The sequence below is a fragment of the Arachis ipaensis genome, chromosome B2, assembly GCF_059453495.1.
Source record: "Arachis ipaensis isolate K30076 ecotype BB chromosome B2, ASM5945349v1, whole genome shotgun sequence".
In the NCBI taxonomy this organism is placed as follows: Eukaryota; Viridiplantae; Streptophyta; class Magnoliopsida; order Fabales; family Fabaceae; genus Arachis; species Arachis ipaensis.
In genome coordinates, this window is record NC_142437.1 from 125,219,542 (window position 1) to 125,234,968 (window position 15,427).

The window sequence follows — 15,427 nt, forward strand, 5'->3', positions numbered from 1 at the left end:
ATTAGTTCTGTCTTTAGCCAAATAGTGTGCATGCCAAGACAAAAATCTCCATATTAAAAAATAAAATCATATTTCATAGTCTTGTATGCATCAAGTTGAATTTTCCCATAAAAAGGATTGTAATTTTTTTATCCCCTTGCCGTGTAAGGAAGAGTTAATAACTTTATATAGTACCAATCAATTATTGTCCCTCTATGTCACTTCCAACCAGAAATTTTTTCATGCTATCTCATAGGGTGTACATGGGCCGATTCGAAGATCCGGTCCGATCCCGAACACTTTAGAGACTAATTTAGTGTGATTTTATCGGGTCTAGAGTTGGGTAAGGGTCTCAACAATAGACCCAGTTATTATTTTGGGTCGGGGCTGGGCCATAACTCGAGTCATCCGAACTCGACCCGGTCATCATACACAATTAAAATTTTGTGTTATTAGTGATGGATGATGGCTATTCTTATGTAGAATTTAAATATTATAAATTTTAATATTTTCTGTTATTAGTCATTATAAGATTATAAGTTAATGTTTTATGTTTAAAATATATAAGATTTTAGACTAATGTATAATATTGTGTTATTTGTATTGATTTAAATATTTAGTGTTATTAGACAATATTAGTATTGATTATGATTATGCTTTAATTTTAGAGAATGGTTGATTCTTGTTATATTTTTTTAAGTGAATTTTACTATGTGAATTGTGAAATAATGGTTGGAGATTATGTAATTTTTACATGCTAATGACCTAGTTTTCATCCGGTTTTTACCTAGTTTTCACCCGGCTTGAAGGTGCGTAAGTTTTATCGGATCTAAAATCATATTAGAATCTAAAAATTAGACCCGGTCTATATTTTAAATCAGATCTAGATTAAGCCAAACCCGGTGTGACCCAGCCTCACTATCTCAATTTTAATCTCTGATGGAATCTTTAGGAAAGATAGTTTTATTATGAATGATTTCAAACTGAGGTTTCTAACTAAAATTGTGGTCGCATGATTGACATTGTATTGTTATTTTTATTTTTATATATTCTTTAAAATAAAAGTAAGAGATCAATTATAATAATTGCGACCATATCTATTTAATAATTAGTAGTATTTCTTGCGTTAAGTAATATACTATAAAAGTGTAAAAACAAAATATGTGAAAGGTAGTTGGCTATGGATATTCAATTCTCTGCATTGCTCATTGTGAGCTTCGCATTGAGGTTTCTATTCTTGAGGATCTCATATGGAACAAGTCTTCGCTTAAAAAGTTTTTATTGGGAGAAAAGAGAAAGAGAGTAACCGTGTTAATAGGGATGGATTATAAGTTTTGATTTTTTTTTTTAAATATTTTTAGGAGGAATTAGGGTTTCAAAATGTTAAAGAAGATGATGGAGGGTAATTTAAAAATTGTATATATTTTTTAAATAGAATTAGCACAAAATTTAACTATTAGATATTTTTTTGTTTAACAGAACTAATCTTTTATGGATATATCGTTAATTTTTTTGGTAATTAATTTTGTTAGCGTCTAAATTTTTAATAGTTAAAAATAACAGTCATGCTATACATTCATATAATTTTTCATCCAAGTCCATTCAAGCTGGTCTAATACCAAAAAAATCCAATACCATTAAATGAGCGTGTATTACGCGCGCTCAGAGCACCGAAAACGTTAACATATTCATTCGCACCTTGAATATGAAACAACGTTCCTTCTTCAACATTGAAACCGCTACCGGAGAACTTCGAATCTCTTTCAAAATCTCTCAAACCTCACTCGTGTTCTCTGCGAAAACCGTTACTGGAAAAGAATCGCGAGAAGATTTTGACAGGAAGAAGAAAAAACGAACGAAAACAAAAACAGAGACTGCGAAAGGTATGATAAAAACTACTGTTCATTTAAAATCTTGCAATCTCGCATTTCTCCTAGTTGCGTTGTAGGTTTACTGAATTGAGTTACTTCTTTTAGTAGATTGACCTAATCTGATTCCATTTTTTTGGCGTAAATAGGGCATAGGAATGGAAATGTGTTCCTATTTTCTTTCTGTTCAGTGGAGTTGCTTGATGGAAGGTTTACCGCCGGTCTAGAATTTCTTCTCGGTAAAAGAAATCGCTTCGTTGCAAGTATAGTTCTAAACCGACAAATAACCTTCAATCAAAGTTTAATTTTGTTTGTCACAAGTGCAAACCAATAAAAATCGAGAGTATTAGATCTCGGGTCGTCTCTCAAAGGAATTGCAGTGAGGTATGCATATTATCGGTTATGAGGTTCAAGGGGATTTGCATATGAGAAGACTACAATCTAAATAACAAGAAATTTAAAGTAGATAATAAAGTAAATCAACAACTAAAGATGACAATAATAAAAAGAGGCATTCATAGCAAGGATTGAGAATCAAGGCTTTTTATTTTAGTCATTAATTATCATACAATAATTAACAAAAGCTAGTCCTATTTCGTCATCTCCAACATCGGGAGAAAGTCAAATAAGGCTAGTTAATCCCAATCCATAACTAATGTTAATGGATACAAAATAAGGATAGTAAATAGGATATACTTTGTTTGACTGGTTGTAATTAAGACCATTTTGTTTAACTTGTTTAAAAAAATATTAATGTAAATGTTATTGAAAATCTAATGTTGATGTATATATCTGATTCAATATGGATTAGTCCTTGTCTTGTCGGTCTAAGATGTTAATGTATATATCTGTTGGAATTATCTGATTGCTATTTTATTTCAGGTTCACAATAAATGGAATCATGGTATTTATCAAACACAGTAAGAGCCCCAAAAAAAATAAATGAACCGAAAAAGTTCATATTCAATATAGTAGAGAGCTAAATTTTAAAAAAAATGTTGCTATCAGTATTCAGTTTTAGAAACACTTTAACTCTTTGACATAACAGAATAAGTTGACTATTCAATAAACCAAAAAATTACTATTCAATAAAAAATTTCAGAAAGCTAATATCAAACACAAAAAAGTGACTATTCAATCAAGACTAACGCAAAAAAGTAACTATTCAGAGTTGGAGATATATTGGATTTCCACCTCCCCTCTCTGCTGCATATACGATTAGTTGATTTTTAATCTTGTCTTCCTTCCAAGTCGTGTTCCTTATTTTGGTAGAAAAATCGGCAAGTTTGAAATAATTTCTGTAGAACTTTTCGACTTCTTCTAGTGTCTTAAAAATTATCTCGACCTTTGAGACAAATAATTGTTCATCCACAACATACCTGTAACACCCTCACTATCAGAAGTCACGCTTCCGGCTGCGCTACTCTGATAACAAGAAGTATTATGACTACTTTACATACTAGATACTAAAATAGGAGCCTGTGACTCGAACGCTGTATCGCTGATTTCTTTGAAAACCGGAAATAAATACAAGCAAGCATAAATTCATATACAAGACTCCTTACATAATAACTCATAATATAATATACATATAAAACATACAACTCCTATCCCTCCTATCCCTCTTACAAACTTGTAATAACAAAGACGAGGGAAGAAAATAATCTAACTAATACAACAACATATAAACAAAACGCAGTATAACTCTTCATAATGCTTCATTCGGTTCCTGTAAAGATAAAACTGTAGGGGGGTGAAAACCTAACCACATGATCTCACCACGGAATTTCAAAGTTGTCATAAGAAAACATTTAATAAGAAAACTGTTTTCAATCTCAGTGATTATCATTGCCTTATCATTGCCTTATGCTTGCTTGTATTTATTTCCGATTTTCAAAGAAATCAGCGATACAGTGTTCGAGTCACAGGCTCCTATTTTAGTATTTAGTATGTAAAGTAGTCGTAATACTTCTTGTTATCAAAGTAGTGCAGCCGGAAGCGTGATTTCTGATAGTGAGGGTGTTACAATACCTGGTCTGCAGAATGAACCAAACATGTTATTATGGTAAAATAATTGTATAATAATAAATGAATGGAAAATTATCCATTATATAAATTCAGATTCAAACAGTTATCTGCATAATAAACCGAACACGTCATTATGGTAAAACAATTGTATAGTACTAAATGAACGAAATATTATCCATTATATAAAATCAAATTCAAACAGCTTTTTGCAGAATAAAATGAACTGAACACGTTATTATGATGAAACAATTGTATAGTACTAAATAAACAAAACATTATCCATTATATAAATTCAAAACACCTGTGTCTATAATTGAGAGATTATAAATTCAATTCAATTCAGAACACATGCGTATATTCAATTCAATTCAATTCAATTCAATTTAATAATTGCATTCCATTCAATTCGATTTAAAAAAATTTCAAACCTCGTCCACTTAATTCAAAAAATAAAATTGCATGAAAAAGCTTATTAAATATAATTATTTATATATTTTTATCTATTAATTTAAACTTTAAGAGTAAGTAATTTTTTATACGAATGAAGTGTAAAAAATGGTGTTTAAAAGAAAACATGATTTGTATAATAAATATAAATATCCAGTTGTCAAAGAAAATTATTTTAAGAAAGAAATGTATTTTTCGACCAGAAAATATTAATTGATTAAAAGATGTGACGATTATTCAACAGTTCATTCACTGTGGCATGCTTGATACTTAAGCATACTTTTGTTACAAATTAGGCACATGCAAACTATTGAACAAAAATTCAAAAGCTCAAACAGTGAAAGAATATAAAGAACTAAAAGAAATAACTAGAATACAGAAAGCGGGAGAATTAGAACGAATGAAGAAAGATTATGACATTAAAGGAGAAAAGGTTAAATTGTCCTTCTCTTTAAACAAAGATTGAAAATAGTAAATAAAGTTGTCTAATATTCAACCAGCACATGTGAAATCTCTTTCATTTTTAATCACAATGTACAAATTCGGTGATTATGCCTCCCAAAGAAACATATAATCAATGGTACAATAAATATTAAGCATAAAAAAAGAAAAAGAGAATAATTCAAAAAATATAATATTTATTTTCTTTATATACATTAGAATAAGTATCTATGTAAAGTAGTGAGAACTGAAAAATAATACTATCATTTTGAGAACAAAAAAAGCATAAATAATATACTTTGATCCATAAATTCAAAGTCACTTTCCTATCATGCATTGTTCATTTGTTTGACTTTGAAATTTAATTTGAAGTTAGTTAGTTGGAACAACCGTGAAAAGTTCTCGACTACGAATAGATTTTGGGGAGGAATCAAGTGAGATAACATAAAATAAAAAGACATTATATTCAACTCAAAACTTTAAAGTAATAAGTTAATGAATTTCTCATGTTATAAACTTCTCACTCTTTCTTGTTTTTTTTTAATGTGAGACTAACTTCAATACTCTTTACAGTTGTAACATTAACAAGTTAGTCCAAAAAAATAAGTAAAAAAATAAATAAGATCGAATAAAACTTAATTAAAAGTAATAATAAAGCTTAAAAGCCTAACATACTAACTCATTGGTTGAGAACAAGCTAAGGTCAAAAGTAACAAAATGAGCGAAATAAGTTGTTAGTAACATACTTACATATTAATGAAGACTTTTATGCCTAAATGTCTGCTTTATTTTGGTACAGACGTAATTAGAGGGCCCTTCCACGTCTCCAGCTTTATGGGACCATGCAAAAAGAAACTCATCATAGTGGGAAAACATCATGCTCCAAGTAACCACACACTTAGTAGCAATTAACATTTAGGAGTAGTTGTGTTTCGCTACTAGTAATAATTAATGAATTTAGTTAACATGTATTTTTATTTTTTGATACATATTAAAATTATTATCAGTAAAAAATAATTGTTTTAATAAAGATATAGTAAATGTATTGAAACTTAAAATTTTTATATTTTTTTAAGATATGGTTGGTTGAGAATTGAGATTTTTTTCATAAGCATTTTTCATACCATTTTTAATAAGAAAAACTAATGACATCTAGTTTTATTACATTTAAATTAATAAAATAGCGTTAAAAATTTGTTGGATACCACTTCGACATTAAAAATGTCTTTTTTTTTTAAAGATGGTTAAATGTGTCATGATATTATTGGATATCTTTATTAAATTGGTTAATAATTTATTTTTTAATAAACTAAAACAAAATCGATTTATGATAACAACAATAATAAACCTAATTGTCCGTACTATAATTATTAGACCTGATTTAATTCAACCGATTTACACAATCTAAATCGAATTATGTTTAAATTTTTTGATAACAAGACAAATATATCCCTAATTTTTATTTAAAAAAATAAACCAAAAAATCCATGATCCAGTGGGTTATGTAAATTGATCGGTTCGACCGGATCTGATAACAATTGGGTTTATTGTTATTGTTATAAAAAAATTGATTTTATTGTAGTTTGTTAAAAAATTAAAAAATTACCGGTTCATGAATACGTCCAATAATACTGCGACACATAAGTGTCTTTAAAAAAAGACGTTTTACGCATCTTTATGGGAGCATCCTCCAAATTTGTTATGAAATTTTTTATATAGGTCTTTTTATATATTGGCTTTATACAAAATTCTTTATTTTAAAATTAATAAGAATCAAAAGTTTTAGATTATAAAAATTCGGATACTATATCATAAAATTAGTTTTCTTAAAAATTTAACATAATAGAAAAAGACACACACACGTGAATTACTTATACGTCTAACAAAAAAAAATCATTTATGATAAATTAATTGGAGTTGAGTCGAATTATACTTTGCTAGAAAAAGAAAATACTAAACTATATATAAACCTTAAAGACAAAATTTAAATTAAATTGAAAGGGAAAAGTTTATAAAAATTTGGTAGACATTATGAATTGGGTGACACGAAGAAACGTCTCGTCGTGTTTGGGAGCTATGGTCGGAACTAATGACTTCATGAGTGGCCAACAAAAACAAATACGCATTCAACTTTGCAATTCTGCTTCCTCCACCAGTTTGAGGTTGCTCTCTTTCATTTCATCTCAATAATAATTATCTTTATCTATTCATATAATATATATTATAAAGTTATCTATTAGAGCGAGTATATATAGTCTATTTACATAACGTGACTAATTAAAAACAAATTTCAATAATCACTCATCTATCCGTAACTTTTTTTTAGAAAAATATATGATTTTTTTATTTGAGGATTAATTTGTTATGTAAATTAAATTGGTAGTAATAATATTATTAGTGGCGAGGTGTGAGAAAAAGAGAGAAGATAAAGATGGGGATTATGCGTGTAAGCGTGGTTGGTGGACAACATAATGTGAGAGAGAGAGGAGCAATGAATATATATGAATGAGTGCCTCTGAATCTGATGAATATGGAGCATGCATTATTATTCTTGTCTCATTCAATTCTAATGAGTATGCATCATTGCACCTTCAATTCAACTCACAACACAAACTACTCTATCCCACTCTCTTTTCTATTTCTCTCAAATCTCAATTAAAATACTTTAATTATTTAGATAAAATGGAAGTATAGTGCTCAAATGTAAGGGACATACATTATCGCTGGAGGTTTGTGTTAGTGTTGCAAGTGTGAGGAGTGTTGAAGTTAGTCCCACATCAAAAAAAGTAAAGAAGAGTCAGGAGTTTATAAGATGAGAGACCCATTAACTTAACACCTTAAGGTTTTGAGTTGGATTTAGTGTCTTTTCATCTTATATTCTATGTTAAGTTAATAGTTAAAAGTCGTTAAATAATTTGACTAAATTTTTATATAATAGCTCTCAATTATCAACTTCACGTAAATTTAACTATACTTGAGTTTTCACCATATTCTATTCATGTAATGCAATTGTGTTTTCATTTTTTCAGTAAGCTAATAAGGAGATAAAAAGCAACCGAAAGATAATCAAAGTACTACTTTATTTATAGTGCATGCAACAATAATCTTGCTTTAGAAAATGAAATGTTGTCACATGTATGTGAATCTCATGAAATGAAAATAAAGCACTTTATTTTGTATCAAGCTAATTAAGGTATGTATGAATTAATCAGGTTCAATAAGTCCATTTCTTATGTGTTAATTAAAAGGCTTCCATGCATATTCTTTGATTCTTTTGTATATATAGGAACAATTCCGGTACGTTATCAATGGTATTTCTGTCAATTTCTGTCAATTTTTATTTATAACGATATTTAATGAAAGTGTCTTTGTGAATGTGTCTAGTAAAAATATCTTTTTTATGACTATGTCTAATAGAAGTGTTTTTATATATGTATTTTTTGAATGTGTCTCCTTATACATATGTTTAAAATATAATAATTAATTATTATTAGTAATAAGTTGGCAGATAATATATTAGTACCCTATACTTTTCTATATAGGGATTAGTAATTAGTTAGCTAGCTGTGAAATTAGGGATACAAATGATCGACTAGATGAAGTTTTCTAATTTTCAAAGTAATTAATAAAGTCACATGATTAAATATGTTTTTTTTCTCAACAAATAGAAGTCACGTACATTTTATCTAAAAATTAGATTTTGTAAAATCTCTGGTGAAATTAAGAATATTCTAGCTAGTTGAATTGTTTAAATTTAATTGCCAAATTAGATAATAAAAGTGCGCTTGCATTGACATGTAATAAGTTTAAATATTTTAAATTAAGAGGAGTGCTAGGACTAGTAACTTTTATGTTTTGTAATCATCAATTGGCCATCAATAATATTTTTAATGGTGTGAGATTATATCTAATAGTAAGAGATCACTCACTTTTCTTTTGATAATTAAATACTAGCTACAAAATACAAAAGTTACTGACCCCTAAACTTTCTTTTAAATTAAATCATGTGTACAATAAAAAGCACTCAATGTTTTCAAAGAATTGAGAAAATACTATAAGTAGCAAATTTAGAAAAGCAAATAATTTATCTATATTGAGCATTATTGAGCAAGCAAAACATGAGGGTTTTTTTTTTAGCAACTGAGGGAGATATGTCTCAGTGTATGGATGTTTAACTGGCATATTGTAGATTACCAATGCAATCATTCCTAAAATTAATGATTACAAAAAGGACTGAGATTCCTTTATTTACTGAGAAAAAGCAGAGGAGCCGCAAGTCAATTGAAATCACCACCTGCTTTGCATTAAATATCCATTTGCTTTTGGATCTAAGCTATCCTCAAGTTTTGCTCCTATGGTATAAGAAGAATTTGATCATCAATTTAATTAAAATTTATTTTGAAAGTACCTAATCAGTTTATTATAAATTAAAATTTTATTATGTATCATTTTTATAAAACATTTAATTAATTAATATATAATCTTAAAATATATATTAGATAAATTTATAATTAAAATAGGAGATAAGAAATCTATTTATTAGTTTCTTTTATTATTTTTACTTCCTATTGACCTATTTCATGTGAAGTTTCTAATTTTAGTTTTAATAAATAAAAAATAAATAAATTAAAATTTTAAATATAAATCTTTTAATCAATAATACTAATATATGTCTTTAGAATAAATATTAACTAAATTCTTAATATAACATGCAAAGTAAACTCTATATGTACGAGCATCTTTCACTAGACAGTGTAACCAATGTTATTCAAACTCCAAATTCCGATTTGAAAGAATTATGCAATTTATCATCATTAGTGTTAGAAAATAAAAATAATTGTGTATATATAATTTAAGAAACATTTTAAGTGCGCTGGAAGTATCAGTGTTCCAGTTGTTTTAACCGTTGATTTGAATTATAAAAAATATATATAATATATTATAATTCAAATCAACGGTTAAAATAACTAGTGCACCGGTACTCTCCCGTGCATTTGAAATGTTTCCCTACTTTATTTTCTCCGTACTCTGTCCTCAACAGATTTAAGAAAGGCAGAAATCATGGACAGGGAAAAAAAAAACTAAATAAATTGATGAATAAATAAATAAATAACTCGTGTGGTGATGGGATTTGAAATAGATATGGTGAAGGGACAAATTTTTTATCTATTGAGATAGTTTTACGTGGCAACATAGCAACATAAAATCATATAACCACTTTCGTTGATAATAATTAATCAAGATATGAGATTAGACTGAAATCAAAATTATTTAGGAAGAGAAGAAAGAGACAAAGTACGAGGCGAGCTCAATTTGACACATTTAATTATTTGCCCCTCGGGTCCCAAACCTAAAAAGAAAAAAAAAAAAAAAGTCGTCACCACAGAAAAACATTTCTAATAGTTAAGAGCTATGCAGAATAAATCATAAAATAAGAAGAAAAATGAAATAACTATAATTTTGATTTAGTCTCTAAGTATAAATAAAAAATTATACAAGTTTATATCTTTGAATTTATCACTTAACTCAAATCTAATTTAACAACATTATAAGTGTTAACCCAACTTAAGAAAAGAGAACTGCATTAACTATTCCAAGTTCATTCTTCCGGAGAACATTATAAACAAACAGAAGAATTGCGTTCCTTATTAATGTATCTCTTTTGTCTTTGTATACTCTAGACTTTTTCTATTGTTTTTCACATAAGCACTAAATCAGCTTTTAGCATTACAGAAAAAGATAGATTAAAAAAATAAACAGAATATTTTTTATGTAAGCATAATGAAAGAAAATAGGAAACTTTCAATTTGTTAGGAAGACTCAATGTTAAATATGTTGAATGTATTTTTCTTTTCTTGCTTCAATTTCTGCAAGAATGTCAATTAAATATTGGGGGCGAATATTTTATAATTGAATTATTCTATACCCTTAAAATTTTTCTGTGGTTAAAATTTTTTTATATGAATAACTTTATTGTAAAATACAAAAATATTTGATTATTTTAGTATTTTACGTAGTTATGTAGAATAAAACGTTATTGATGTTTTATAATAAAAAAATTTAATTATAAAAGAATAAAACATCATTGACATTTTGTAATAAAAAGGATTATTTTAATTATTAAAACACAAAACGTCGCTTTTTAATTTTATTATAGAGAAGGTAATGGTGTAGGACAGTAACATGAAAAAGCAGCGTATTTTACAGACGTGTGGTGTCAGGGAACTACAAATCGGACGGTACGAGTGCTTCTAGAGAAATCGGATGGTCCGATTTTCGTTTTATTAAAAAAAAAACCTTTTTGTACAACACGGATGGTCCGATTTGCCTTTTCCAAAATTCAAAATTTTGTCCTTGCAAATCGAACCATCGACCATAATATTTTATTTCCAAAACAACTCGTATGGTCCGACTTATTAAAGCATAAGTTAAAAAAGGTTGCCCCCACATCTTAGTCTAGCACCACTATACCCCATAACACAGCACATCACATGCATGCCTCCAATAACAAAAAAAAATGAGCCCACAAAATCTCAATGACGTTTTGTTAAAAAATATTATTTTAATTGAAAAAATGCAAAATATCAGTGACGTTTTGTAAATGATCATAGCAGTATTTAATACAGTTTAATTCATCATAAAAGATATCATCCCTAATAATACAATATTAAAAAAAAAAAAAAGTTCTTTTTCTGTACCTATTCTTAAACAAGATAACCAAAAACACATAGGAAACATGACAACAGCTAGCACTACATGCCATAATTGGAAATGAATTGGGAGAGTTAAATTCCAAAATGATTTTTGAGATTGGCGTCGTGTACTAAAATCGTTCTTGAGATTCTAATTGCATCAATTATGTTTTTGAGATTGACAAAAATGCACCATGTTAGTCCCTGATCCATTTTCCATTACCGACGTGATGACATGACTCGATGACGTGGGTTGTTAGTGACACGTATCACTCTATAGTTTGGCCATGTGTAATGGTATGATGATGTGTTGACCGATGACACTTGTCATGCTGATGTGGACGGTTGTGCCACGTGTCACAATGCTATTTGGTCATGTGTCCGTTTGTGCCACGTGTCGCAACAGTATTCGTCAACGTGTCATCCATGTCATCATTGTAGATGCACCAAATTAGTCCCTCATTTTACATTAAGTGACTCATTTTAGTCTCTGAAATTGAATATTGTGTACCAAATTAGTCCCTTTATTAGTTTTTCTCATTTTTTTAAAAATAAAAAATTTTTAATATCTTGAATGCACTAATTCCAATTCTATTTTTTCATATATTGTTTAAATACAAGTATTTTTATAAAAAAATTTAAGATTTTAGTTTTAATTATATAATTTTTTCTATAATAATTTAACATTGATAAATTTTGTAATATATAAATATATTATTATAAAAAAAAGAATTCTATGATTAATTAGACATATTTTTTTTTTTATCAAAAACCTTGTGTTTTTATCAAGAATTAAAATACACTTTTTTTTCCCAATTCTTATGAAATATACGTTTTCGTTGTGTGTAAATGGACTAAACTGAAGGCATTTCAAGCACCCTCACTACCATATCCAAGACGGCGGTTATTAGGAGTACCTGCAAGAGAAAAAATATTTTATAAAAGCATTTGTATTTAAATAACATGTGAAAAATAGAATTGAAATTAATGCATTTAAAGATATTGAGAATTTTGAATTTATAGAAAAAAAATGAAAAAAAAACTAGTGAAGGGTAATTTGGTGCATGACATTTAATTTCAGAGACTAAAATGAGTCAATTAATACAAAGTGAGGAACTAATTTGGTGCATTTACAATGATGAGTTGATGACATAGCGGATGACATGTGGACGAATACTGTTGCAACACGTGGCACAAATGGACACGTGGCCAATGGCATTGTAACACGTGACACAACCATCTATATCAGCATGTCAAGTGTCATCGGTTAACGCATCATCATATCATTGCACATGACTAAATCATGGAGTGACACGTGTCACTAACAGCCCACGTCATCAAGTCATCATACCATCACGTTTTTAATAGAAAATAGATTAGGGATTAATGTGGTATATTTTTGTCAATCTCAAAGACGTAATTGATGCAATTAAAATTTTATAGACGATTTTAGTATATGACGCCAATTTCAGAGACCATTTTGAGTTTAACTCGAATTTGAAAATCATCTTTTAGTAAGTGTACAGAAATTGACAACAACGATTTCTTTAAATCCCATTTTAATGTGTATTATGTCATATCTTAAGAAATTAAGAAGATATTACCCCAAAGAGCTTTTGAAAAATTAAAGAAATTTATAAATTTGTTCACATTTCTATTGATCAACCATATACTGCACGAAGTATGTCATTATATATTGTCATAGACTACTGATTTTGATTTACTTTTTTATTGTGTTCTTGATCTGCCTTAAATTATACTAACATATTTAAATTATTTATTCATAAGGTAATCAATGTTTAATTTTAACTCTAAACTCAACTGATGAATGTAGTGGTAAAAAGTTCAGTTGCATTTAATTAATTTGTTGTGAGTGAATGAATATACAAAATAAATAAATGGTTGGTTGGAATTGAAGGACTTTTGTGGTTTGTAGTGCGTGGTGACACTTTGCATACATGTGAATAAAGATACTTTTTTTGCAGTTTACATGTGAATAAAGATATATATACTACTATACCCGGAAACAAGAAGAAAAATAATGAGAGGTTAATTCATTTTGTTTCCTTAAATATATGAAACTCATCGTATCATTAGAGCTAGATAATATAAAGCTCTACATTTATGAATAGTTTGGACCATTATTTCCCTTTTTCAAATCAAACATATCCTCAAACTTGTATTCTACGGAATTTGACAGCACAAACTAGAATTGGAAATTTTGCAGTCATTGATTCACCAACAATTTTGAACTGATTATTCATGGCCGGCCCATTGTATACTATATTCAGAGATCTTCCAAACACTTTATGTTTGGGATGATGTACGATTTAATTGGTGAAACCAATAATGATATGGAAGATAATTGTGCATGTGACTTCCATGCATGCATGCATCCTTAATTACCAACCACTTCGCCTTTGGAAAAAAACATTATCCTGCCGTGAATGCCTTCCTACTATTTCAATTTCAGAAATACTAACTTACACGTGCTTCTCCCACATCTCCCTAAATCAATTTATTTTATTTTATTTGTTTGTATTACTTCTGAAATAATTGAAAAATATTAATATAACAAATGTGAAATTATGAATATTATATATGTAAAATTATGGATGTTAAATTGAAGTTATTGTATTTCTAATATTATCAAAATATAAAATACAAATAAGCCATTTGAAAAAAAGGAAAAACTAATAATAGTAAAACAAACTAAACCATCAATAAATAAAAAAATAAAAATAAAAATAAAACTCAATACGATTTATAGAGAAATCAAGTTAAAAGAAATTAAAGCGAAAGTAGTTTCCTATATTAATAATAATTAATATAAACTAAAGGAAATACTTTAGGTAAATAGTTTTACTAGTGATATTAATGAGTATATATATTATATTATATTGTATGTGTGTGAGGTCCCACTTAAACAAAGATTTATTTATTGTGTGTCACCGAATCTTAGTTTAAGAGTCACCACCTTTAATCTGTTTTTGTCCAAAAGGTTGTTGATTTGAACTGGTTTAATTTCATTTTGGACACCTCTTTCTTTTTCTTCAACAAATTATTACCGTTAGAAACAAGAGATTAAGTTGAGGAAAATGTTTTTGTGTATTATTGAGTATAATTAAGTTGTCTATTCAAGTTGTATGGAATAATACAATATAAAAAGATATTTATAGGTACTAGGAGAATTATAATAATAAAGACGCAATCTCCTATAATAAATATTCAGATATATTAAATAATACTAATTGATCCTAATTATATTCTAACAATTACAATAAACGGCCCAGCCTACATTCAAATTAACAAGTCTTGTTAGTTTATATAGCTCAGATAATATTGTTTTTCTATATTCATTTAGAGGTTGTGGGTTCGAATCTCACTCTTAATTTTATTAGAAAAAAAAATTTGTTAGTTTATATATTTGTTGATACTATGCCAAAATGACTAAAATTAATATCTAAAGTAGGTTGGTCATTTTTGTTGGTTTAGACTCAATGATATCAGCTAAAAATTATAGAGATGTGGGTTAATTTATTCGACTTATTCGGATATCATTATTTGAGTTCGATTTGATTTGGGAAGCAATAATAATAAAGAGCTCCCATCTTACTACTTTGATTATTATTTTCAATGAAATAATTGAGTCAATGTGGATTAAGTTTTTATCTAGTAAGAGAAAAAACTACTTAATAACTTAAAATAAGATCTCACTAAATGATTCTACTTAAACTCTTGCTTAACCGTTGAAATCCTTTACAAAGTGCCGCCTCCAACCTCCTCACAAAACTCATTTGTTCACAATTCGTTTTAATAAGTACACCTCGTAACAATATTAATTATGCATATATCTATTAAACTGTGATATTTCATTTTATTGTTGGGTTAAGATCTTCTAAAATGAAAAAAAAATAGTAAAATAATAAAGTGAGAATTTAATTACTCTTAAATTAAGACAGTGAAATACAT